The 27,759-nt window shown below is 32.2% G+C and overlaps 1 protein-coding gene and 1 pseudogene across 1 annotated transcript in view; both read right to left on the reverse strand.

Moving 5' to 3' along the window:
- LOC130446774 (connectin-like) overlaps window positions 1-27,759 on the reverse strand; it is a 776,872-nt gene that overhangs the window by 622,524 nt on the left and 126,589 nt on the right. The window lies entirely within an intron of this gene.
- On the reverse strand, window positions 685-27,695 carry LOC130446870 (uncharacterized; annotated as a pseudogene).

Consider the following 27,759-nt stretch of genomic DNA (forward strand, 5'->3'; position numbering starts at 1 on the left):
AAGGGCAATGTCAGTATAATTTTTTGGAAAATATTTATTTATGTTTGTCGCAATGTTATGCACCAAATTCAAACTCTTTAATTTTTCTTATATACCATCTACATGCGAAAGAACACGTGTTTTAGTGAATAGTGTCAATAAGGAACAAATTTGGATTGATGAATCTGACAAATCATCGGCAGATGAAATCGATTGTGGCGATAAAGAGACATTTTGATAATTTCTGTATTTTATTTTAGCACAGTCGTCACTTCTGATTTTTTATTCGAGTTTTTGGAGAAATTAATTCGTTATCGAGAAATTCAATAAAATTTCGGAATGTATTAGAATTCTTCCTCTACACTTCAAAACGAGGTAAATTATTTCATTAAATTTATGGCGATTTTATTCTTTGTATTCGCTGGTAAGTTTTTCTCTGTTTTTTTTTATGGTGATAACAAAAATTCCAATTAACTTTAAGGATTCCCTTTGGTTTTAAGCAAACTTTGTATGATTGTTTTCATATAAATTCGTATTTTCTATATATTTGGGGAACAGAACGAATAGAATACAACATATTTCTGTTTAGTTATATTTTAAAAAATATAAATTCAATTTTTTTATATGCTAGATCATAAGCTCCTTTCATTCAAATTTTTACTCGTTCATTCTTCAATAATTTCCATATGTGTTCCGTTTTCTTCCTCATTTGATTTTTTTTAATTTTTTTTTACATTTTACTTTATTCATCACACATTTCCAATTCTTGTGCCCACATTGTTAACGACAGTTGCACCATACAAATCTCTGCGAAGAATTGGATTATTTTGCTGCAATTATTCTTAGACTGAATGTTATGTCAAGAGGTACATCAAATGATTCCAATGTATTTGTTTGCGAAGGATGTAAAAGAAAAATGAATTGAAACCATTTTTAAATCCATTCAATCAACAACCTCAAATTCGTTTCTTACAAATAGTTTTTCTAAAACGCCAGTTGATGTACCAAGTTGGTACAAACCCTCGTTCTCCGATAATATAACAGCCAAAACATAACGAGGAGCCAAAAGTCCTCTATCGATATCAGGAATCTTTACCAAAATGTTCTCTCCAGTTTCTATTCAGTAATTCTGTGTCGGATTCATCAGAAAATATATCTTCAACATTTTCGCTTACACTCTTCAGGAGTCTCGAAATATTTTATCTTGTAACCTCTTTACGATTTCAAGTGGAAGATTTGAATCAGTCAAACCATTAATAGGTGGAGTGCTAAACATAGCCTCATATGGGGTACGTTGAAACCCTTTGTGAAATGACCGTTTCTTTTTTAATTGCTCTATCAATACATTTGATTAATTGGATGTCTGATGTTCTTGCCTCCAAAAAAGACACTAACAGGCAAACTGCACTATTCATTAATTTAAGGTTAGGTTGCTCACTTACAATTCTATCGGCAACGGCGTATTCAATGGATGGTGTATTTCGCGATATGGCCAAATTAAGTTAGTCAAAAGGCGAATTTCGGCCTCTGGCAGTGTCTTGAGTAAATCGAGTAGGTATGCATGTGCTGATATCGGCCTCTAATACTCAATGTTATAAAGGTTCAATGAAAAGTTGAGCAGGATGACGGCTACATTTGTGTTAAGCGTACGATGTTAAGCTCAAAAGGGAGTTTGTGTGGTGGCACTATAGAAATAAAAATTTGAGATTTGGTTTCAGAGACCATATATTAGTTGTAAATATATAACTCTATGCAATTGAATGGAATTTGAAGTTGAATAACTAAATAATTTTCTGTATTTCAAGCTCAATTCTTAAAATTGCTTAAGAGATAATTGAGTATACGCTTTTTTTCAACACTCACATTAGAAATGTTGATAGTATTACATACAAGAAAGATTATTTTCATTGTGTAATGCAATGAATTGCACTAATTTCGAAGAAGCTGCAGTTATTATAACAGGACATAAATTTTCAGTGGTCTCATGAGCAGCTTTTAGATGACATCGTCGAAAGGAACTTTGATAAATGAACTCTTTTTATTATATTATATGAGTTGACGAATCGTCTTCGTAAGAACTTTCTCGCTTTTCCTAGATCTAATAAGCTATGTTATATATGACATATTATGATATTATAGAGCCCAGACATCGAAAGATAATTTCAGCTAACTTCAAATCAGCTGTAAAAAGCGAACAATGTTTTTGTATCATTTCAGAAAGAGCTGAAATGACTCAAAATTAGTTACTCACTAAAACCTTCGAAGAATGTAATGCTCTATTGTCATTTTATGATAATATATTTTTAATATTGGAATTTCTTGACAGAATTGTCAACAATATGATTATAATCATGAAGGAATGGCTAAAGATAATATTAATACGGATCATGAAGCCTAAGGATTCAATTTTATCACTCTTTCATTATATTATATATAGTAGTATATGTGGGCTATTTAAAAATAAAATCCCGTCTCCAAATTAGGTAAAAAACTCTAAAATAATTGGGGTTTGCTTTTAAAAAAATTGGTATCTCTTTCTGTTTTCAAGATAACGAGCTAACAAGACAAAATTATTCAATGCGGTCCATATTTATTGAATGAATTAAATCACAACTTTATTATGTATAATGTGAGGAAAAGCTGGAACATTTGGATTTTTATTATTAAATTGATTATTTACAGTATGAAAATGATTCTCTTACAACATTCTTTCATTATCCTATCTTTTAAATAATCAATATTGTCTGGTCTATTGAAATATACTTTATATTCCAGATAACCCCAAAAGAAGTATTCGAGAGGAACGAAATCGGGAGATCTAGCCTGCCATTCGATCATTCCATGTCTTCCAATCCATTCCATTCCTATTGGGGAAAACCTCGTTCAAATAATTTCTATTTGTACGTCTAAAATGCGGTGGAGCTCCGTCTTGTTGGTAGTAAATAGATCGATTTATCTAATTTGGTTGATTAACATCAGTAAAAAGTCTTTGTAATGTAGGTACTGAGAGGTTAATCAAAAAACCTCACCATTAACTGTGCTCTCAGAAAAATAAAGGTCAATAATTTTATTAATTAATAATATAATTTTTTAAGGATATTGAGTATGAGCCTCACACGTCCAGTTAGGATTTTTTCTCCTCCACTATCTACAGTTCTGTTTGTTAACCGCTCCGTTCAATGAAAATCGCTTCAACAGAAAAAACTATTTTGTTTATTAACTGCAAATGTGTGTTCATTCTGTCAATAATCAATACACAAAATTCTCGCCTCTTATTATAAGCATCTTCATTCAACTGCTGAACCAACTAACTTTGCAAGGGTGGTATTTTACGTGCAAAACTCTCAAAATAGATGATTTACTCATATCATTGTCGGCGGTAAGTTTTTAAGTTGTCTTTTGCGGATTTTCCTCAATGTCTAGAAATACATCTAACTTTTTTTCAATAGTAAATTGAACATTTCTATCTGGTTTTTTAATATTTTCCTCATTTCCAGTTTCACGGACCTTTTTTTCAATTTTGCTAACTGTAGACTGCGAAACGTGATGACCGGGGTATTTGTTATTGGTATGAATTTATTCGATACATCTGGACCGCATTGTATATTTATGTTCACTTCTCTATAATCTTCTACTACTATGCCCCATAAATCCTATATTTTAAGTTATGAAATCTTCTCGTCTCTCTCCATCTATTCACAGAATAGAACTAGTAGTCTAGTTTTGTACAACATTCCATTCGACGATTTATTTCGTTCACTCTCAGCATTCTGCGCTTCGAAAAAGGATTAGGGATTTCCATTCTCCAATAATTTTATTGTAACCAAATATGAGTATTCTGTATTATTGGCGTCAGTATCATCTTCAATGAAATTAATAACTTTTCTAAGAAAAAATATCCTTTGTAAAGGTATCTAAAAATAACTTCCCCTAGTTTTTTATCTCATTTCTTTTCTACAAACCTTTCACATTTCATTTATATGATAGAAAATTTCTATCAAACCCTGTGAAATACATTTTTCACAGTAATTTTCACTTTCACAATCTTATCAAATAACTAGAGGATGATTATAAAGTGAAGTTCGGTAAACTACTTCTCGCGAACTTTTTCATCATCAATGACTAGTTTCGTAATTACTAATCGATTTGTAGTCCCCTCTACTTTTAATCACAGAGAATTCAGTGTGGAGTAGAAATGAGGTGGAAACAGATGACTTATAGCGATTAACATAGTTTAAATTCAAAAATCGAGTTACTCATTTTGTGGAAAAAATAGAAAAATTTAATACAATAATTAGAAATAAACCACAAATTTACAATAAATGTTCAATTGCGAGATCAATTTTTAGTTGAATTGTTTTCAATTTTAATATATAATTTATAACAAATGAACTGCTTCCATTATTTATTTACCACCACTAATTTTGAAGCACTAATGATAGTACAAATTTCCAGTATATTTTATTTTCATAAATTTTTATGAATTGTCGAAGCATTTTTTCCATTCCGATTGAGGTACCTCCAAAACATGTCATTATTTACACAGCAATATAATTCAATCTGCGGGAATAAAAAATAAACATTGGGTGCTAAACAAGGACTGTGCAGCGGATGACCTAACAATTCGATGTTTTAACTGTTCAAAAACGTTTTTGTTTAAACAGATGTAAGAGAGCTCGCACTGTCGTAGTGGAGAATGATTCGACTTCTGCGTGATTGTTTTCCCATATTTTTTCGATCACGTCTGGCAAACGAATGCTGGTGTACATTTCATATTTAACAATTGTACGCTGCTGTATTAGACTGATGTCCAACATGTCCAGTTATTCCGAAAAACAACTAGACGAAGTGCTTCGTGCTAGAATAACTCTTGTTGAATTTGGCTCGTATTGAATGCCCAAACAATCAATTGTTGTTTAGCTTCAGGTTAATATGCATAAATCCAAGATTCGTATTCTATTACGATCTCATAGATGTCTTTTGGAACACTGCGTTCGAACATTCCTTAGCATCGCCCGACACACAACTTTTTTTGATTGTCAAATTGTGGTATCCAACGAGAACAAATCTCTTTGACAGCCAAATGCTTTGCAATATTGAATATATCTGAGTAAAACTCATACTCAAGTATGATCCAATGTCAAGTTATGTCACATAATGATCTTGCAATATCAGTTTACACAAGGCATCGATGTTGATTGGTACAACAGCTGATTTGGGAAGACCTTCATGAAATTCATCCTATACCGAATCAACCACGATTTAATTCCGAAAACCAGAGAAACATAGTGGCTCGACATGATACTCTATCATTAGAAGTAGGAGAGAGTTGATCGGCATATTGCTGTTGGTTCAATCCGCGTCATAGAAGATCATCGCTCGAAAATGTTCATTTGACCAAGATTTCAAAACTTCAGTTGCAACCCTCGTATATAGTATATAGCTTTCAGTTGATTTCATGAAATTATTGATTTTACATGAGAAGGCTAATGCTTATATACGTACATAGAGGGTGTTTCAGGAAAAGATGACTCCGTCTTCGGGATAGGTAGATAACTGGAAAAAAGTGGGATTTGCTCAGGAAAAAAATTCATACCGCCATCCATATTGGAAATAAAGGGCGTCAACGGAAAAAGACTAGGTTGGATCTCAAGTGAAAATGAAAATCATTCAGTTCTACACTCTTGGTAAAACTCGAGACTGTGAACCGTTTTCGTAATAGTTTGATGATGAAAATTATGAAGTAATAACTGATGCTGGTTTAAAGTTATTAATTATTTAGTAGTATGAATTATGTATTATTTTTACAAACGATGCCTCTTCACACGACAAAGTATGTTTAACTTTAAACCATAAAGCGAACTTCTGATGTGATTAGAGTTCACAAGTCAAAAAGGTTATTTTAGGTAACAAATTAGTAAGTTATCTTTCTGGAAATTTAGGTAATCATTTTTCCCTAGATTTTGTCTTCTTATCCAACCACCTTTGTTCTATGTAGACAAATATATCTATATAATCAGTGTGGTATTCACTACCAATGTTTTTTGCGCTTTTGATTGTGATTTTCTTTTAAATTATTCATTTTAATGTATATTAGTAATTCCCTCTTCTTTCAATATAAGGTAAAATAAATTATATGTCACTCACTAGTAAATTTAAGATAAGTCCTTCGGTGATAAAAGGATGGCAATACTTTGGAAACTTGGTTTACTTTTGGTAATCGGAAACTGTGTTCTCGATACTAACCTTTCCAAATTATTATAGGGTTCCAACAATATTAAACCTTTAAATTATTAACTCTATGTACAAAACAAAGTACACCCAAAGCTTAGTAAAGTAAAGCTAATTTAAATTTATCACACCTGCTTAAAATTCTTAGTGTAAAGAACAGTGTTGATAATGACAAGCCTTTGAGGAATTGTGGGATTAACTTGTGGGAATCTTTATGCCTGCCGAAAATTTCTCTGAAGCCCAAATTGATATTTGAAGAATCTTTACTCACTCAACTAGCAACTAGTCAACTAATGAGTAGCAGTTTATCAACAATACAAACATATTTGATGGCCACTTTAGGTATGCTTAGAATTCTCACAATTATAAATTAAATGCTCTGAGGAGGCTTATTGTGAGTATCCTATATAGTGTGAAATAATTCAAGACACAGTCATTTGTTACTGAGACACTTCATTCCAGATTCAACTGTCTTAATACTTGAAATGTAATAACTAGATCTTGAGAACGTACTGTTTTAAATTTCAATTATCGACACGTTATCTAGTATTCATTTAATAAATGCTATAATTGTATGGCATCAAAATCAGGATTCAACATTTAGTGGAATGACTCAATCGTCATAATTCATTTTTTGGTCACCTATTTCTCCCTCTCATTCTCTCTCTATTCTGTTCATAAAATTTTCGTGTGAAATATGCAGCTTTGACTTGATACCCAATAAGTTTGAAGAGAAATTATTTCAAAATCTTGCTGTAGCTTTCGATTTCATATGTTTCCGCGTGACAATTTGTTTTGAAACTTGATTCATTTACTTATTATTTATTTTTCGTCAATGATTGCATATAGATGGAATCATTGAATGTACGACTCAAGTTTTTCCTATATAGTATGCAACAATTTCATTCAGAAATTTCATAACAACCAAAAATCGTTCATGTGTTCATGTTACTGAAAGCGTATAGTTTTATTCTCGTTTCACTGGAATTTATAAAAATCATTATTTTATTTCGCTTCAGCATACAAGAGATCAAAGTAGAGAGGCGTATTGAATTTGTTTATATAAATATATATATATATATATATATATATATATATATATATATATATATATATTATTAATTTTTTTTTCAAATTAAAATTATGGTGGAAATAATATGAATGTTGGTTGGTGGAGGTATTTCATACATCCGTCATATTATGTACATAAACATATTTACTCTTTGTTCTTTGTTCTATTTGAAACTAGAGCACCAAATGAATTTATTTGTGTATGACATTTTATGTTAAATTATTTTATAATATCAAATTATTATACATTCGCAGTTACAATTATTACAGTTTGTTCAAATCCTGCTTCATGGCTTTCATTTTCTAATATTAGCTCAGATTCGTTATTAAAATCGGCGTAGCAGGTGGCAATTACTTCTCCTAATTTATTAGGAATTGAGCGTAAAATAGAAAAAGTATCGTTCAGGTTGATTATGAATTTGTTATAACTGAGGGTTTAGCTAGAGTGAAATTATTTTGATCTCCAAGTAAGTAAAAATTCAAGTTAAAATTATAATAATTGCATGTAAGAGGATGTTTTGATATCTAGTTAGCCTAGACCAGTTCCATGCATGAACACAAAATTTCGTTACCATAGTAACGAACAATAACTTATTAGAAGGGTCAGTGTGAAGTTTCACGTCAAAAGAGTAAACCAGGGTTACGCAATAAATTAAATGAAAAAAGATGTTGAGAGGTAAGCAGATTCACGAAGATATACTTAACACCCTTGTGATCAATGTCCTTCATATGCAACCGTGAAAAATTGAACTGCAAGCTTCAAAAGAGGTAAATTTTCCATTGAATATGATGACCGATTGGGAAGGCCCGAAAATATCGTTGCAGTTCATGACATGATTTTATCAGGCCGTGGAATTGGGCTAAAACGGATATCTGAAGCACTGAATATTTCATACGAACGCGTTCATCATAGAGTTCACGTCAATTTGGACATGAGAAAAATTACTGCAAAATGGATCCCCAAATGTTGACCAAAAGCATACAAGGGTAGAAGCGTCGCGTTCGATCTGTGCTCGATTTGAAAACGATGTAGACTTCTTAAACCGAATTGTTACAATGGATGAGACTTGGGTACATTTCTTCGATCCCGAAACAGAGCAACAATCGATAGAATGTCGATACTCTGGTTCTCCAAAACCTAAGAAGTTTCGTGTCCCAAAATCTGCTCGAAAAGCTCTTGATCAGTTTTTTGGGATTGCCATGGAGGAATCATGATTGATTTTTTGAATAAGGCTAGAGTAATAACTGGAGATTACTATTTCACATTACCAACCACTCGACTGGAAAAAATTGAAGGGAAAAGACGCGGAAAGCTATCCAGAGGGGTTTTGTTTTTGCAGGACAACGCCCCTGCACAGAAATCTCATGTTGTCATGCAACAAATTCGTAATTCAGAGTTTGAATTATTAGAACACCCCCATTATTCACCAGATTTGGCTCCGTCTCACTATCATCTCTTTCCTTAATTGATAAAAATGTTAAAAGGTCGTAAACTTTCTTGGAACGAGGAGATAATAAAAGCTGTTGAGGTCTGGTTTGCAGAGCAAGAAGAAACAGTTTTTTTAAAGGTCTAGAGACGTTGCACGTTCGCAATAATAAATGTATCCAATTAAGAGGAGAATTTGTTGAGTAATAAAATATTTTGACATTGAAATTTTGTTTGGTTCTATAGTAGGCTAAGAATGAATAATTATATATATGAGAATGGTAAAATGAAATGTGAAGAATCGTGTTAAAGTTGCAACTGCAAATCCTCAAATTCTTGACTTGACTGGATATGGAATCGGCCGATAATATGCGGAATGCAACGGTATTGTCCGAATAAATTGTACCATTCCTGGACGCGAGCGTCGCTATCTCAGTTGTATTTCAATTACAGTTATAGCACGTGTAGTACAGTAGCACAATAATATTGACCTAGTGATCTAGTGAAATGAATTTCATTATTTCAAATTACCATGGTCAAGCTAAAAAGAGATTATTTTAAAATGTGTGGACAGAAAAGTAAGGATGTATCGAAAATGGTGACAAAATGATATGTTCTTTATGTACAGATCATAATAACAGTGAGAGCTTATAATATTGAGCGACACTTTTTTTCAAAACATAAAGATGTGAGTGAAATGGCAATGGCAATATCAAATGCCATTGTCAGCTAGAACAGTCCAGCGTCGTGTTTAAAGGATTTGTTATCTTGTGACATAATTAGCATTGCAGTTGACGGAAGTACCGATATAAATAGTATTGGTTGGGTTGCAATAATTATTAGATTTCAATCAATAAATAGTGAAAATGTCAATGAAGAACTATGCGTTCTTGCTTCAATTTATGACACCACCATAGGTACTGATATTTTTCGTTAAGTAGAAAAGTTTACAAATTTCAAAAATGTGCAAGTGTCGGATTTGAAAAATGAATTATTTTCCATAACAACTGACGGTGCTCCAAGAACTAGAGGATATGTAAAACTAATGGAAACACATGAAGAAAATTTATTTACAAAGGCAACAACTTAAGGATGTAATGTTAAGATCGTAAACATAATAATAGCACGATTAGCATTAATACACAGGCGCTTCAAAGTTTTTTGAATGAAATCGAATCGAAATGTGGTGACTTGTTATTACATTCTGAAATACGATTGTTAAGTCGGTGCAAAGTTCTTTAAATTTGTAGAGTTTTTTGATGATATACAAATATTTCTTCACGAAATCAGTGAAAATGACCTCGAACTTAATGATGAACAAATCGCACAATTTTGAAAATATATGAGGAATGGAAAGAGTTTAAATTCAAAGTTGGTATTATTTGTAGCTGCTACAAAATCTATTTCTCTCCTTTGTTAAAAAGCGAAGATGAAAAAGAAAATATCGATGGACGCACTCTAAACATGTTCGAAAGTTTGATTTCGATTTAAAAGTGAATATGAGAGTAGGTTCCAAATCATAAGAAATATTCACATTTATAATGAAGCCGGATGGAATAAAGGAAAATATGATGAATTAGAAGTATTTTGAATATATAAAAGTTGACAATTTTAGTTTAGAAATGATGATGATCTTAAAAGTTTAACATTATGAAATTGCGGAACGATTTGAAAAATACAGAAGATAATCATTTTCTCATGATATCAACATGTTGGGTATCACTTCCTTCCAAGGTTTTCATCATTAAAAAATAATTGGCTTTACCATTTTGTCCATAGTCGGGTCCACTTATAAATGTGAGCAAATATTTTTACAAATTAAATTTATTTTAAGTAAAAACGTTAATTAGTGAAAATCAGGATGCCTGTGTTCGACTAACTATGAACTTTACTTGACTAAATTGACATCACAGATTCAACCTCAGGGGAGCCACTGATATCTTAGAGAAAGTTTATAAATAAAGTTTAATCAACTATGTTTGTAATTATTTTCTTAATAAAATATATCTCATTATTTACTAAGATGCTATTTTAATACGAAAATATCTTTCCGACCCCTAGTATAGCTGATATTAAATTGTTATAACATATCCTAGAAAAGGATGTTATAAGATATATAGTTGATTGCTTGACCAATATGGATATATAAACAATTAAAAAAAGCTCCATTTGCATGTAAAATGCCTAGTAATAATTCAAAACTAACGTCTCGACAAATATGGTTTAATTTATTGAAACATTTGGTCAATAATGTATTGCCGAAAAATAGAAATTTGAATTATTCCTGGCTGTGAACCAAATTTCATATATAAGAAACATTTGATGGGGTGGGAAATGTAATTAGTGGATTATTGATAATTTTTATAATGAATTTCTCTTTCGATTTAGTATTTTCATCAAAATATTTGTCCTAATGAGCCACTGTTTCACATCTTTGATGTTTCTCGCAGTACACTGGGTTGTTAAACGGATTCTTCGTATTCGTTGTTGCTGTTGAGAAGGCTATTTATCGTAAGAAATTCGCTTGTGTCTCATCAAAGTTACTTGAATTATTTTTGTATGTATGTATAAACAGAAAATTTGATCTTTTGATAACAATCAAGACATTGTCGGAATTCTATCTTTACTACCTACATTAAGTATGTTCGTAGTTCTTTGTTTTAATAATTTGTTTTTATGTGTTTGAAGATCGTCACAATTTATACAATGAAGAAGTTAGTTTCGCGATTGAAGAAACGATGGAGATAAACCCCCAAACATTTTCGAGTCTCAGCAGTAATTTCACGTGAACAATTGCAGTAGAAAATTATGGTTTTAGCTTGAATTATTGTGATTCAATTTTTCATTCTTAATCCAAAGGAAATATTTGATTATCAAAAATATTAGAGTAGGTTTCCTCAATTTTCAATAAAATATTTGGAATTTTTTTGTTGTTATGATAAATTGGGTTCAAATCTAGGATAGTACAAAGTAATATTTTCCAAAAGATTACACCAAACCAAAAAGACTATGTGTGTGCATCAATAGTGAGGAATAAAATCCAGCTAACTATAGAGGGTATGATGTAGCTAAGATTATTAATTATCATCACATTAACAGAAGAGGCAACCGAAAAAATCTCAAGAAATACTCTTTTTGAGAAGAACAACAATAGCACTAATAACGTATAGAACATATTAGTGACTATAAGGGCTAGAGCCTAGAGACATTGAGAAAATACTGCACCATGTTTAGACCAAAGGACCCTCAAGACGTTGAATAGTGACATGAACTGCCGATGGCCTTCCGCAACATAAAGAAGAATTGATGTATTTGTATACATGAAAAATATATATTCCAGAACACATTTTAGAAATGAGAATTATCACAGATCAAAAGGAAATATATAAATTATATCAAACAATACATTTGTCTAATGGGCTAGTAATAATAAAACAAAATACCAAACATTATGAAGATATAGGTATCATTGAAAAACTGAACAACCTCAACAAATGAATTGATATCTTCGTTGAAATGAAAACATCCAAAAAATGTTATATTAAGATTTGTATCTACCTTCTAATAATGAATTCGTGGACAATATTTTTTTATTACAAACTAGCACGAAAAATATTCAGAAAATATACTGTTGAAGTACTAATTCTCTGTTGAGAGAAAAATTCGAATAGTAAAAATCAAAAAAATAAAAAGTGGACAAAATTTGTTACAATCTGTGGACAAAATCTTGTAAAATTTTAAAGCAAACATAAAAATAACTAAATAAAGATACAAATAAAATAAAAATTTCACTATACAGAAGAAAACCACAATGAATAACAAAATTGTAGGTAATAGTACTGAGTAATAATTAGTATATAAGTCCGTGACAAAAATTAAACCAGTAAGCAGCATGTTCGGAATTAAATATTATTATTAGAATAGAAGTCTTTTACAGAGTAGAAGGCACTTTCTAGTAAATATGCCCTCAGATTATTGCGGAATGTGGGAAAAGATGATATAGATTTGGTTCCAATTGGCAACTGATGGTGCATTTTTCTTGCATAGAAATTGGAGAATCGTGTTTACGAATAAGGCAGAGGGATTCAAAGATTGATAAGGAAGGAAGAGTCAGAATTTTTAATCTAACAGCTCTTTTAGCAGTCATCTTAAGGCAATTGGGAAAAGAGCTATTTTGAAATGAAACGGTAATTGAGGTGATGAAGAGATTTAATTTGCAATTGAAACTTTGGTTTTAAAAACGATGAGACACCGAAGATTAGAATCGTAACATGATTTAGAGGTGATCAGGTCACTAAATATGGTCCTATGAAGTGCCGTGAGATTAGGGTTGCTTCAAGAGAAACTAGTTTCATCTGCAATATTTTACCACTGATGTCTATACAGGCGATGAAGTTTATAAACATAAGAAACAAAATAGGGAGTAGTACTGAGCCTTGGGGCAATCCATATTCTATTGGCTTGCAAGAAGACATCGTTGTATCAACCCTTACAAGCTGGCTTCTCTTGGTAAGGTATGACTTAAAACATGCATGCGAGAGGTGTTCCTTTGAAACTATAGTACTGCAATTTGTTAATTAAAATATTATGATTAACACAATCGAAAGCCTTAGAAAAATCACAAATAGTTGTTGCAGTGGAGTGATGGTTGTTTAGGCTAGAGTAGACATTATTAAGGAGGGAGAATATAGTATCACTTGTGCATTTGTTACTTAAAAACCCAAAGGCAATTGGAAAAAGTGCTATTATGAAATAAAACATTAATTAAAGTGGTAAGGTGCAATCGGGTAGACTCGAAAATATTTTTGATGTAAGTCGTATATAAATGATTGAATAACTTTAAAAAGGTTATATTCAATATAAATAATTTTCTATATAATTTAGCGTGAAGTTTATGTTTTGAAACCGAAATTATGTATAATCCTATATGATACAATTTTCAAGATTCTCTCATTGAATATAGAATATTTTGTGCACCTAAATTTCCATTTTCAATAATTCCTTCCAAAGCATCCGTATCTATAAAAACGTAGAGATCGACCGCATTCCGTGAACTTTTCCCTCCTTATATCTGTAAAAATCAAAGAAGTATCGGGAGAAGATTTAAAGGCAATAAAACAAGTGATAAATCCGAAGGTTCAGTGAAGGTTATAAAGAACCGTAAATTTAAATAAAATATGAGTTTACGTTCCAAACAGCAAAGGTTAAACACATTATTTCAAATAATATATCAAGATTTATACGGTACTGATATAAAACATGTTTGCAAGTATTGTAATTTTTTTTTATTTAAACATACATAACCCCACATCAACTACTAAGAGTTATTAGCAGGGGAGACATTCACAACATAGTAATATTATTTATAAAAATGAGACATTAGATTTTAGATATCAAATTTGTGTCTTTAAGATAACATAGCACTTTGTTTCCGGATGAAGAGAGAATTGATTTCTAATTTTTTCCTAGCTTGTAGCGTGATCTGTATTCTTCATTTTGAGGCCATTGGATTAGTAGATGCTTCACTGCGAGGCTGGTTTGACATGTTTGACATAAAGACGCAGGCGTCGTTTCTTTTGTTAGAAGATGTTGATATGTTATCCGCGTGTGTCCAATTCTTAAATGATTAAAGATTACTTGTTCTCTTTTTTTGGGGGCAGTGGTAGTATGGTTTCAATTTCGGGTTTTATTTGTATTAAATTTGTTTCGGTTTCTTTCCAGATTTTGATTGTCATTTTCGATATACGGGGTTTGGCTATTATAACGAGACTAGTTACGAAAAAGGGGTATATTATAAAAATCAATATATTCCCCTCCCCTCGCCAAATACCTTTCCATATGTTTTCCCTTTGACCGAAGCAGTGCTGGGAGTCTTCTTTGATGAGTACCTTTAGGAGCTCTGCCTTTTTTGCTTTACCGCTTCCATCGACTCAAATCGGGTCCTTTTCAAAGCAGATCTTTTTCCAACCTTCCTAACCTTTCGAGGAAATCTGATCAGACCCGTTGACGCAAGAGCTTTTGGTCAGGAGTCAGTTTTTTGGCACCAACTTCGCATAGACTTTCGTCATGTGTAAAACCTAACCTAACCTAACTGTTTCTTTATTGGCGTTTACAGCCTCGACAAACATCCGGATTCTCATTAGACGGTCAGCACGCACGCACGAGATATAGAATTGTCCCCTTGGTCTAGTTATTTAATATCCAGACCTGGTATGTGCTCTATTACTGATAATTTATAATCGGTGTGGGAAAATTTTGTAATGAGTGATAGATTATCTGTGGAGGTGGACTTTAGGGCTGAAGAATCTTCGTTGCCTTTTATTCCCGTGTGTGATGGTACCCACAGACTCATGATGTTTTTATGTTGTGAGGCAAAAAGTTTAATTAGTTAATGGATGGGGTGTGATGGGTATAAAGTTTTAGATCTGTTAGTGTGCTTAATGAATCAGAGATGAATGGGAATTTTTTTTTCATTTGCTGTTCGGCAAATTTTTAGAGCTTGGAGCATAGCAAATGCTTCTCCAGCTTAAATACTACATTTGTTAGTTAGTAAATTTTTTGTCGTCACAAATGTGAACTGCAGCATTACCCTATGTTGTTTTCTATGCATCAGTGTAAATGAAACAGAACTTGTAATATTTTGACGCCAGTTCATTCATAGAAGGATTTCTGGGAGGAAGGGTCAGTCTGAATCTGAATGTTGGAAGTGCTAGAATGTAAGTTTATCCATCCATAAAATGAATGAAGAAAAATGTGAAGAAATGTTGAAACTACCTTGAGTTGATTCAAAGTTTATTGAGTAAATCAACTAATGTGATATGTAAGAATTCATAACAAAATTTCTAGTTGTTATGAACAAAAATGTACGCATTATAATGACAATAATTCTGCGAAATTCTATATACTTTTTGAATGAGGTTATTCCAATGAAAGCAGAAACTTATTATCGTAGTGCAAAAAGAGCCCGTTAAAGTGGAAAATCATGGCAAAACCGTTATGAGCAATGAGAAATCAGATTAAATAATACTAGTTTGAACATATGAATATAAAGTAAAAAGACGTGAACTCGTGTGGTGGCGCTTTATCCTGTTAAAAAGATTAGTTTTTAGGAAGACTCATATTAACTTTCAATATTTGGATTATTGAAAGATCACATTACTTTTTCTGATTAATTCAAGTAAATGTCTCAAGCTAAATATTCGTAGATGAAAAAATGGTCAAAATGCCTGCCCAAATATTCAGTATATTGATCATTTCTGTCTAATATATTGTGACTTCATGCAGATTAGTATCAATTCAATAAGGAGAATTTTACTTGCTGACATCACGTCAGCATAACCACACCGAAGAAAGAAATTTGGTAAAGTGAACCTGCGACATAATTTGAACTATTAATGGCTCATTTTCGACAAATTCCAGAACCATTATCGTCAAACATACGAACAAAATTTAAATACCATTTTTTAGCATCCCATATATTAAACAATATTTTCCAAAGATTTTCTGTTATCAATTAGAAGATGACCAAAAATGGATTTCGAAGTGGTTCGGTTTCTATAGGCTGAAAGCCATAGTGCTGCAGAAATCCATCGGAGAATGAGTAGTGTGTATAGGGAAAACATCATGAGTGATGCAGTCGACAGTTTAAAGATGGTCGTTATGATGTGCATGATAAAGGGGACCAAGGACGCAAATATGTCTTTTCAGATGACCTGATTCAACGAGTTGATAAAATGGTTAAAGAAAACCGCAGATTCATCATTACTGCTTTATCTTCGGAATTTCCAGAAGTTTCAAGTTCTGTTTCTATTGATATTTAACGGTAAGGCTACATTGGCGGCAACTTTCTTAGAAGAGGGTGTTGAAAAGCTTGTCCACAGATATGAAAAATGTCTCAATCTTTTCAGTGATTATGTCGAAAAGTAACCGTAAGTGTACCAATGTTTTTGTGAGAAAATTATTGTTTTATATGAGCTAATCTTTCATTTGTAGTCTATCAAAGCTTAAATAAAAAGGTTCCTTGTAAATTTGTGGTGATTTTATTCCTTATATTCTGTGATAAGTTTTTCTATGCTTATTGTGCTCAAAAAAATTTCATTTATCTTCATTTGTATGATAGTTTTCATATATTTTCTAATTATTTGGTGAGTACAACCAATAGAACAGATTCCTGTTTGGTTATGTTCGAAAAAATATAAATTCCGATTTCATATATGTTAGAAGATAAGCTCCTTTCATGCAAATTCTATTCTTTCTACTCGTTCCTTCTCCAATAATTACAATCTATATTTTCGTTTCCTTTCTGATTTTCAACCACACCCAAAGGACAATATTAAATCTTTATATTATATTAAACCTTTTTTTGATGCTACAAGAATATAAATATTTTCTTCTATTTCCTAAAATTGATATCTTTGTAGTCATACGAAAGAAGTGCAATCTCACATTTCTTATCACTGTCAGAACTTCATTGGTCATACAAAAAACAGTTGAGACCTGGTAACATCCCGCATTACTAACGACAAAGATATTTACAATGTTATACGACGACATCACACGTAAAATACTAGGGATTAAGAATGAGGATGCTGTGGAAACACAGTATTTGTTGCGTCGTGCTTGGAAAAATTTGGTACACAAACTAGTTTTGATTTCGAAGGTTGAGAGAATAATTATTCAGCACACAGTTGTCTTTATAATGTGAAAACATCTGCCGAGACCTCGCTCAATACACAAGAAGCTGATTTTTACCAATACAGGTTGTAAAAATTAATTTTCCGTTCTAGTAATTGTAATAAAAGACTATTATTAAGTGATTTTGTCAAAGAAACGATATAAACGTATGACACTCAATTTTCTTTAGTATTTTCTGTCTCTTCTTAACTAAGTTTTTTGTGACTACTCCTCATATATTTGGAGTTTTAAATGGTTAAGTGGAAAGATTAAAGCAACTACAAAAAATTTCATTGGATCGGTTTGGATAGGTAAATCATATTTTTCAACGTATTTTCTAGAATCGACTTTTATACTCGCTTGTAATTTCTAAATTTCCTTTTTACTAAAATCAAGTGCCTCTGAGAGATGATTAGAACTTTGCGTGTACAGGTCCTATATTTTACTTGTTATATTAGGATTAAATTCAGTTTCTAGTGAAATTGATAGTCTGTTGATGGTAAGGTATCGTGGTCCAATCATTTTAATTTGTATGAATCTAATCATAGGATACATATCTTTTGATTAAAGCCTCTCTACAACATCAATTTAAACGACGCGATGTGTGAACTAACGACTCGTTAGTACAAATTAATACTCATTTCTAAAAGAAGAATAGAATGAAGGTATTCAGTTCTATTGAGAATCAATATATGTATGTACTCATGGCACAGTTATATATCAATTAGTTCGTTTGAATGTTTAACATTATCTCTATCTTCTTGTTCTTTTCCTTTTCGAATAGACTTGTTCCCGATAACTATTCCTTTTTTGTTTTTTGCATAATAAAATTACGTGCGAAAATCTCCAATATATACACATCGACAAGCAGCAAGACAAACTCTTAATGTAAACTGATCCAATTAAACAGAGAACTAAAAGAATGTGGGAAATCCTGTGGGATGAGAGGACCTCGGAATTTATTTTTTTAATAAAATGATCTTTTCCTTGAATTATAAAAAATTGAAATTTAGGTTATATTCGTTAATATCGATTAAAAAATTCAAATCGTTCATACCACTTCTAAATCGTCTTATACTTATTACAACTTGGAAGAAAACTAGCTTCAAGCACAATACGATATTTTGTAGTTTGTAGTGAGAAATCTCCGCCCTTAAGATTAGAATCTATCTTATAATCATTTTATTCATTCCACACATATCAAAATTGCGTATAGTTTTTCTCCGATATGTTTTCCTGTTTTAAAAATCTCTTGAACGTCAAGATCCACTAATCCTCTTATTTAATGTATTAATCTTTTGAAAGGAAACGGTACAACAAATGTCTTGTTATAATTTTCTTAAGCTAGGAATTACAAAACTCTTCAGTTCAGTTCAGAGAAGATTTTTACCCGCTGAAAAAACTTTTTTACTTTACTTCTTTGTTTTGTTCCATTTCTTATGCGTAACAGATAAGTTTGGGCATAAGTACTTAATTGCTTTTATATATTTAGATAGTTTTTATTTGATGAAATGTCTCATCACGCACAAACTATTGTACAGATAGTTTTTGTGGTAATTTGTGTGTTTCAATGAAATTTGCCAATTCAGGTTCTAACATAAAAAAATCTATATTTTTCCCCAATAATTGAATTCTGAATGCCCCAATTTCATATAATTGCATTTTTTGCTTACTTTTAATGGAACAACGAAGAGATTATTTTTTGGCTATTTATAAATATGAAATTTCTCTGATAAACTAAGCATTTATTCGCGATTGTTTGGTGTACATGAAACTCTTAGTTTACATTCAAGATAATCTTGACTTACTCCTTTGACAGGTTCTCTGTAGTAACTAACTAACTGAAACTAGATGCAGTTTTTCACGGATTCCTTTTGATGTAAATTTACTTTGGCTACCACTATGTATTATGTGCTGATGAGATAGTATAAATTTATCATTTGAATTATTAATGTCAAACGCAACTCACAAAAACTAAGCAGTCAAACTTTGTATCACATATTCGATAGCACTTGAGAAACATTCATTTTCTTCACGCTAAAAACTGGCCTTTGCACCTAATAATAAGTGGTTTGACCAAAGACATTTATCAATAAGTAAGACTTTTTTCTACATTTTTCAATTCTAAGCGCCCTACATCTCCACTAGGTAATCACGCTTGGTGATTGTAACTTTTCATAAAGTTGAAACATAATTTTAACTTTCTAGTGGTTTCTATCGTTCATGCTCAATTTATTCAATTCATCGCACATATCGATTCTTTGTTGCCCTTTCCTACACCGAGCATGTTCGTCTTGACATTTCCAAAACTTTTATTACATTTTTCTTGAAACTCTTTCGACACCGAACATTTATCTTGTTTAATTTTTTAAGGCAAGCATATATGAAGCGTTATCAAAAATATATTCAACAACATTCCACAATACACGAGGATGCCTAAACAAAATATTGCGTTACCATAGCAACGAATAATAACTTATTAGAAGTGTCAGTGTAAAGTTTTTTTTTTAATTGGTTGAATAGTTATAAATGAAGATGTGGACACCATAACAGAAAGCTCAATGCGTGTCATAGAGACGAAATCAGATACACAGTTTCCACGGAACTTCAGGACAAAATTCCAAAGAGACACACCATCCAGACCCTCCATCCGTGCATAGCTTCATGAGCACCGGATCAGTATTGCATAAAAGAGGAGCCGGACGACCCAGCACAAGTCTAGAAAATGTGGAGTGAATACGGCAAACATTCCAGCACAATACGAAAACTTCAATTCTTCATGCCTCAAGGCAACTCCAAATGCCTACAACCACAATCCAGAGGACTCTTCATAAACAGTTGCGTCTGTATTCCTATAAGGTACAGTTGCTGCAGGCACTGTTACCAACAGATCGACCAAAACGTGTGGAATTTGGCGTAGACATGTTACAACGTATTGAGCATAATGAAGATTTCTTTGTCATTGTTGACATTCAGGTGTCAGTCGGCGTTGTACTACAGCCACGTAAACATGTCCGCTATTATTGATGCTCCCGCCAAGTGTGATTTGCGAAGTGTGATTCGTTTTCTACAGACTGAAGGCAATAGTGCTGCATAGAGTCGTATGTATCGGGAAAACTTGAATGGTGATGGTGTTGTGCGTCAATGGTGTGGAAAGTTTAAAGATAGCCGTAATAACGTGCATGAAGGAGGGGACCAAGGACACAAATATGTCCTTTCAGATGACCTGATTCAACGAGGTGATAGAATGCTTGAAAAAAACCGCAGGTTCATCATTACTGCTTTATCTACGGAATTTCCAGAAGTTTCAAGGTCTGTTTAATAGTCTATTGTTATTGAACAGTTAGGCTACATCGGTGACAACTTTCTTTGGAGGGGATATTGGAAAGCGTGTCCACTGATATGACAAATGACTCAATCTCTCGTATATATCGTATATACCTGCTAAAATTAGAATTTCTACTTACCATCATGTCTACGACTGGCTGTACAAGGTACGAAGTACAAAAATGTATAGATACCTGGTTTTTTTCGCAACTGCACACCCTAATATGAGCCATGAAACTTCTGTTGAACTAGATGAACAGAAAGGTAAAACATGATATCGATGTAGAAATAAATATTGCGTGCGGCGTCATCACTAAAGGCAATATATTGAAATAATGATGTACAAATTTTCCTAGTAACAAACGAAAAGCTATTTTAAAACTGATAACTGATTGTAATGATTGCCGGTGACATGCTTATTCAATACGTTAAAAGCTATGAGTGTTTATACATTCACACCAAAGCGAAATATTCTGTTCTTTTACTTGAATGTAGCCGAAAATTTATGGCACTGATAACATGCACTTCTTAAATTTTTTTCTTAAGACAAATAATTGATCAAAATAGTATTTATAGGTCGAATTAATTTTGAATAACTGTAACACATTTTGGAATTTTATGGATAATAGAATAAGTCCTGTCGGTAGTCGAGGTTATGAAGTTCACCTACTGATGATTTTTTTTACCAAAAAGTATCAAGAAAAGTAGAGTTCTTATTAAGAAGTTTATATCATTCCGTGTGAGACTTATGACATAGCTCTACAAAAAGATATTCACTTGTGTTGTCTTGTATTCATTTATGGATTTCTATATTTTCTTGTGTATAGATTAAGGTTATCAATATTGAACGACTTAATATACTCTCGTTCTGTTATTTTTGCAGATCTCATGTTTTTAACCTTCTGAAGCTAGCATGCTGTCTCAGAGACCTACAGTTTACAATTTTTCCGAAAATTTCCGATTGTGCCACGCTATAGCTCGATGACTTCTATTATCTGCTTACCTCAAACATCTCTCTTCGGTACAAAATTGTGAGTTATATGTGTCAAAAGTGTCAGTGGTTTTGAGTGAATTCTATCTCAGCGACAGATCTTACATTTCCTACAGACTGACGTTAGCTTCAGTGTAGTTGTATAATACTGAATATAGAATAAGTCAAAAATTTATTTTGAAATATATTTACTCATCCTATTATTTATTTAGAATTGTTTGAAGAAAATGGCTTTAGAAAGTTATGAAGACAAACAGAAAAGACTCCAGCATCATTGAGATGGAGCTGAATCGGGTGGAGTTGAAGAAGCTTACGACAGTGGCAGCAGTCTTGAAGAAGATAATGTTGGAATTCATAATGAGAATTTTGACACAGAACGAGACATATCTTATAGGAAGATAGATGCATTTGAATTATATTCAGACTGGCAATGTCATTAGAAAGTTTCAAATTCTTTCTTCAATATTTCCGACTGGACGATAAAACAACAAGGCTAAAACGACAAAAATATGATGAACTGGCAGTAGTGATGACACTTTTTGATGTATTTCTCTTTTCCCAATATGCAACTATTGACGAAATGTTGTGGGTATTTCGAGAACGTTGTGGATTTAGAATATATATTCCATATAAGCCCAATTAATACGGAATGAAAGTATAATCTCTGGTCGATGCAAAAATGTTTCATACGGGAAAAATGGGGATATATGTGGGACAACAATCGGCAGGTCCATATTGTCTTGACGCATCGAATATATCTCTAGTTTCCAAGTTGGGTGAACCAGTGTTGGGATCTAAACGCAACATAACAATGGATAATTTTTTCACAAGCACTGACTTGGCTTCTGAACTCAACACCCATAGATACCCTGAAGAATAATAAACCACAGATAAAGTTAAAAAGACCTAAGAATAGTTCTATGTTCGCTTTCAAGCGAAATGTAGTGAAGTGTCGTATATTATACGGAAGAACAAAAATGTATTACTTCTTCTAAGATGCATAGAAATGATATCATAGACAGAGCAACTGGTAAACCTGATATGATTGTAACTAAAGGTGGCGTAGACACCGTAGATAAATTATGCGTATCATACAACTTCGCGCGAATTACGCGACGTTGACCGATGGTAATTTTTTATGGGGCACTAAATATAGCAGCCAGCTACTCATATGTGATATATAAAACAAATGTACTGTCAAAACAACCCAGAAGAGTGTTCTTAGAAAATCTTGACTACTAGTTGCTTGAACTACAACGCTTCTATATCAAAAACATTTCAAAAATATGAGAATTGGGGAAATTTACAAAATATTTGACACCGCAAATGAGGCTCCACAAGATTCAGTATACGGTCGATGTTATTATAATAAATACAAGTGCTATAAATGTGAAAAATGTATCGTCTTGAGTAGCTTTGTCAACTGAATTCAGTTTTTCTTCACATGCTTTTCGGTTTTGTGAATGATCCACAGCAACCCCTTTCGTGACTACTCGATGAGTGGAAAAATTATCTACTCTAGTTAATTCAACAATTCTTATTATGATTGCTTTATCAAATTGCTGAATATTTTCCTTTTTTAAACATTCGAATATATTTAAAATAACTTGCTGTATTTGTATATATAAATCTTTTTTATTAAATTCATACCTGTCTCTATTCTCACTACACTGTACAATTTCATAGTCTTCATTCGCCCATGATCTGAAAAACGCCATATTTCTATTTACTTAAAGAAATTTATAAATTAAATTAATCTCCCCATCGAACCCACCACTTATCGCAGACTGTCTGGCAAGAATATTCCGAAGAAAATTTGTACATACGCCTTCTAACAGCTTCAGTCAATAGAAATGCATTTATGTTAACGATTTGATGTTTTCATTGGTAAACAGGGGAGATGATGAGTCCACGTGGACTGACGGTTTGTTAGATGTTTACCGAAACGACGAGGAGTAAACATTATTTTTCATTTCCTAATTAATCTTAATTTGGTATGAGTGCAATTATAATGGAATAACTATATCTACTATTGAATATGTTGCGCAAGTAGATGTCCACATTCAAATTATTTTTGAAACATCCAAAACATCAGGGTGCCATAAAAATCCACAGAAATCAAAATTATCATGTCATATCACGTCAGCGTCTTTCACTTAAAAAAATACAATTCAATTAAAAAAAAATCTATGAATATCTCAGATTTCGGAAATAATTGATTCTTGTGTATAATTGCAAAAATTACGAAATAAACAAATCATATGAACAATTATTAGAATAATATAATTATATTCGTTGATGTTATATTTCATGTTTACTCAGTGAAATATCTGTAAATGAATACATGGAAACTATTTGAATTAAATTATATTTATCTAGGAAAATGCAATAAGCACTCGTCTATAAAATCATATATGCATTTCACAAAAAGGACAATTCTGGAAAATACACTATAAAAACAAGAAATTATTGTATAGTAAGTTGACAACAGAAATTAGGATATTAGCATTATCGAGAGGAGTCTTTCGCCTGTTCGGTACCAAATAATGGAGCACCAAAGAAACAGCTGTAGATCAATTTCCAAAATTCAAACAGAATCCGTTCTGGCAGGATCAAAGCAAGCTACCTTACCCCTGTCATAACCATTGTTTTCCATAAATTACACGTTGGCCTATGCATGGAATTAGGATGAAAGCCATATTTGTACTTTTTCCTTAAGGTGGTCGAGCAGCCTTAATTTTTCTCGAGTAGAAATTCCTACCTACTAAGTTAATCACGAAAACTAAATAAATGTTAAGTGAGCTGAAGAGATTCATATTTTACCATTTACTCAATCAATCAATCTTGATGTGTATTTATTCAATACAAATTTCTCTATTCAGCTACACTCCGACGTTTCTTTGTGAATTATTTTACTACTCGGTCGAAACAAATAAGTACGAAGGAAGAGATTGAATTTGCAGAGGTGTATACAAACTTATGGAAGAAATATTCCGACTTCTTATCTATAATTTCGATACAGAGAACTTTGTAAAAAATTCTGACTCTAAACATTGACTCTCAGCATTTGACGTCAAATAAGTAAACCAGAGCAATAAATTAAAAGAAAAAAGATATCTACCGAAATTGGTCATCAATGTCCTTCGTATACAATGTGTGCGCACTGTTCAAGAAGTTATCCAAGGGAGAATAATCAAATACCACCAAAATATAGAAACCCACCCAAATCCGCTATTAGAGGATTTGTTAACGCCATGAAACGCGAAACAACTGAAAAGTTGGCCAATAGACCAAATATGAGGTATAAGAGATTACATCACTGGATGTGAGCATCACCAAGACATTTTAGATGTTAGATAACCTAACCCACGCAAGTAAATTAACCTATAGAATGTAGAAAATATTCTGATTGTAAATAAATACTTGTAATAAGAAAAAAATTCATTTGAAATTAACAAAGTAGTTTCTAAATTGGTTATCAATCTTCTTCCCTATACAAATTATACACGTATTTTTCCATTTCTGTATTCAATCTTACAAAGTCAAGTCATAATCATCTTCTCCTACAATGCGTGGAAATAAAATGTTGGAGTACAAATTTCATATATTATACGAAGCTTTCCAACATAACCAAGGCCCTATTCTTGACTACAAGCAGAAGTGATTTATACTAAAGATGGAGTGCGAAGTAAGATGTAGTTTACATAAAATATTCAGGATATATTTAAAAGTACTTGTCAACGTTTCATTCTGAAAGCACATTCAAAGTATCGTTTCTGGGAACGTATCATTATACCACGTTATTTGTTGGAGGTTGTATTATAAAACTTATGTACGAAATTGACAATGCGGTGAAATGAATATCTACTTGATCATGGCGTTCAATCAAAAACAATTAAACATCCTCTCATAACTTTACACAATTTCCAATTTGAGAACTGATTAATCAATATCCAATATTAAATAAGGTAGAGTATGAGAAAACACTAAGGAAGATTATAGTGACTAGTATTGTATGAACTGAACGGTTTGAATGAATTTGGAAAATTTTTAGTCTATTTCCAAAGAAAGCATCATCATTTTTGATTACTTTTTATAGAAAAACCATTTCATCAGAGTATACTCAAAACTGTACTCATCATAGAAGATGAGGTGGATTATTCGTTCTCTATAAATCTGTATCAATTAAAATTTACTACTCCTACGTATTTTTTAGAAAATAGAGTTCGAGAAAATAGGTGTGAGTGCATAGAGCATCTGAATAAAAAAGTAGTAGCGGTAGATAACATGTTAGTGAATACTCCAGATTGTTGTGATTCAATATTATCATTTCTTTTTATAGAATCTAGAATTATCTATCAAAATATGTAAATATAGTAACGTATGAGCGATTTATCACTTAAAGTTGTGTTTCCATTTCTCTTCATCAAACTAGTTTTACATTTCAGCTGCTAAGAGATAATGACTGAAAATAAAAAGTAAATACCAATGTAATTTCATCGAAAGTAAAAAAAATTACAACTAAACGTATATTGCAACGAATAGAAAATTACTGAATTTACAAGCTTATCCGTGACGTTTCCAAGAATGTTTGGCATCATTTATATTTTGAAATTATAAAATTCTGTTGAGCTATTTTTAGTAGACTCAAATATAAACCAAGGTCCAATATAAGACAAACTCATTCTCCAGTTGTAATCCAATATTAAAAGGAGAAGAAATCGAATACGTAACATCCTACAAATATCTGGGACATAAAATTTGAATGAGAAGAGACAATCACACCAGAAAACTAATCAGAAGGATGGGATTGACTCGAGTTGCTATATTTAACAAGCTGACACATGCATTGAAGTCAGATATACCGACATGTCTCAAACGAAAGGTGTTTGATCAATGTTTCCCCCCAGCATTAACGTATGGCTCGGAAGCACTCACATTGACACAAAACCTGTAAATAAAATAAAAATAATTCATCAAGCCATGTTAGAAGTGACATTACAAGATAAAATTTGAAGCGATAAACTGCGTGAACTGCTTGGAAGAAAAAAGTGAGGATTGGAATCAGAAGAGTCAAACAAGACATCACAGGGATGAAGCAGTCAGAAACAGGGAATGACCGCTGACACGATGGACGGACTATTTGAAAAGGATATGATTATGAGAAGCTATTTACGCACTCTATACTCTATTGTCAACGGAAGTAGGTTCAAGGAAGCTGAAGTCACAGCGTTCCATAGTCTGGGCGTTGCGATCATCGATTGAAGTTTTTGGCTTTCAACGACTGGTTAATGGCATGGAAGAGTGTTGAGTATACATCGTCAAAAGATTTTGGTATTTTTTTCTATCATCCATATAGAGTATCGTCCTTCAGAGCTCAACATCATCATTTACAGTGAATTACTAGAACACCCCCTTATTAATCAGATTTGGCTCCGTCCGACTTTCCTCAACTGGAAAAAAGTTATTAGTTTCCAACGAGGAGGTAATAAAAGCTGTGGAGAAGTCTAGTTTGCAGAGCAAGAAGAAAAATTTTTTTGAAAGTTCTAGAGACGTTGCAGTTTCCCTGTAATAAATGTATCCAATTAAGAGGAGAATATGTTGAGTAATAAAATATTTTGACATTAAAATTTTGTTTTGTTCTATAATAGGCTGAGAATTTTCCAATATATCCTTGTACATTTGTACGTATTACATGAGTGTTATAATATAAATATGGATCATAGCGTAAAATCTAAACGTAACTATGCCCAGCATGCACAACATAGTCTTTTTAAATTGAAGAGTTCATTATAGCTGATGAATCTATGTAAATGTAAGTACAATCATCTCATATAATTTGTTATGGGTCAAAGAACTATCATTAAACGGCAGGAAATTCCATTACTCGAATCATGAAAATTCGTAATTACATTCGTTGAGACATTTACTAAGTTCGTTCGGAACGTAAGAAGTTCTTGGCACTAATCTTGTTATAAGAGCGTTTGTGAGTTTCATTATACTTGAAGTATGAGGTTTTTGTGTAATTAGTGAGGATATAGTTTTTTGTTTAAGTTTCATG

This window comes from Diorhabda sublineata, chromosome 7, assembly GCF_026230105.1.
Source record: "Diorhabda sublineata isolate icDioSubl1.1 chromosome 7, icDioSubl1.1, whole genome shotgun sequence".
In the NCBI taxonomy this organism is placed as follows: Eukaryota; Metazoa; Arthropoda; class Insecta; order Coleoptera; family Chrysomelidae; genus Diorhabda; species Diorhabda sublineata.